Genomic DNA, 1,629 nt, shown 5'->3' with positions numbered 1-1,629 from the left:
GAAAACAACAATAATTACATGGAGGCATAATAAATACCCAAGAATTGGGAGGAATGTAGCCTATATAACTGAATAATGTGTAGACATCTCTGGCACATTTTAAGGATATATATTTATTTGTGTACTACCATCAGCATGTCAAACTGTTCTTGTTTTGTCAACACCTGGGGTTGGATCTCAGGTGCTGGGACCTGCTTGTCAGCTCCATATGCCCCATGCTGGAGTGCTGACACTCACCTATTCATGAATTGATCCATGTATGCTGTGAGTTCAAATGCCAGCACTCACAAAAATTGAATCGTGGAGTAAGAAGACTAGGGTGACACGTTTTCCTTTTCTGTGAAAAGCCTGGGTGTCAGGTGTGAAGTTTCATACATAGGCAAATGTATATCCTATACAATAAATGTAGTAAATATTCCATGTGTAATAACATTCAATAAAATAATGGTAAATAAATGAATAAAAAATAAAATGAATAAGTACACTAAGTGCAATATGGCTAGAGGCTGCTGTGCTGGCAGTCACCAATTCATGAATTGAGCCTTCTAGGCCCTGAGTTTAGATCCCAGCACTGCCAAAAATGTAATCTTGGAGTAAGAAGCCGAGTGTGACACATGTTTTCCTTTTCTTTTAAAGTGCTCAGTGTCAGGTAGGATGTATAATTTGGATGCAAATCTATATGCTATGTAAGAGAATGTCATAAAGGTAAGAAATGTCATAGGCGGAAGGATTGTCACTACAATAAATGAAAAACAGATTGAATTAGTAGTGAATCATTCTGGGATAAAATTAGACATAATAGTTATAGAATGTGAACTAAGTAAAATTACTATTTTATTAAGCATTAACAGAATAAAAATTACATGGAGACATAATTAAATACCTAATAATTGGTTGTAACACATGATGCATAATTTAATTATATATAGACATCTGTCTCATTCAATAAAATATGTAATTATATATATGGATGTATATACATATATTATAAACAATAACAGGATATTAAGTAATTATTAATTAATGTTTTATTTGTAGTTCTACAGAGACAAATCATTAAGGAAACATAACTTAATACATAATAAATGGTAGTAATTATCTATAAATTAATAATATACAGACATCTCTCTTTTTATGCAATTTCTATACCTCCTGGGGCTCGGTGGTTGAGTGATCACCTAGTAAGCACAAAGCCCTGGGTTAGATTCCTCAGTGCCATATAAACAGAAAACCCAGAGGTTCTGCTGTCTTTCAATCAATTGAGCATTATCCTGGAGCACAAACGCTTAAGGACAGTGTCTAAGCCCTTACTCAAGGCCCAGGACTGCCGCAAAAAAAGGTAGAGTGTTCTAACTGCAACTACAGACGGGCAGGACTTCAAACACCTCATCACAAAGCAAGCTAGGAGTCTGGCACTGACAACTGCCATTTAACCTGACTTAGCCAGATGTAAGCCGCTGCAACCCAGCTAGATGGAACCAGAGGCTGCTGGCTTACCCCCATCATCCAAGTTGGTTGGGGGCTATAAAACCCAGCCCTGACAGGAAGTCAGTGAGTCTCTTTGAAATGAGATGATTATGCAGACAAGAATATTGAGGCTCAGATATGTCCCGATGGCAGGGACGAAAT

The sequence above is a fragment of the Dipodomys merriami genome, unplaced genomic scaffold (genome assembly GCF_024711535.1).
Source record: "Dipodomys merriami isolate MVZ:Mamm:240054 unplaced genomic scaffold, mDipMer1.0.p SCAF_1818, whole genome shotgun sequence".
In the NCBI taxonomy this organism is placed as follows: Eukaryota; Metazoa; Chordata; class Mammalia; order Rodentia; family Heteromyidae; genus Dipodomys; species Dipodomys merriami.
This window is presented reverse-complemented; position numbering follows the sequence as displayed.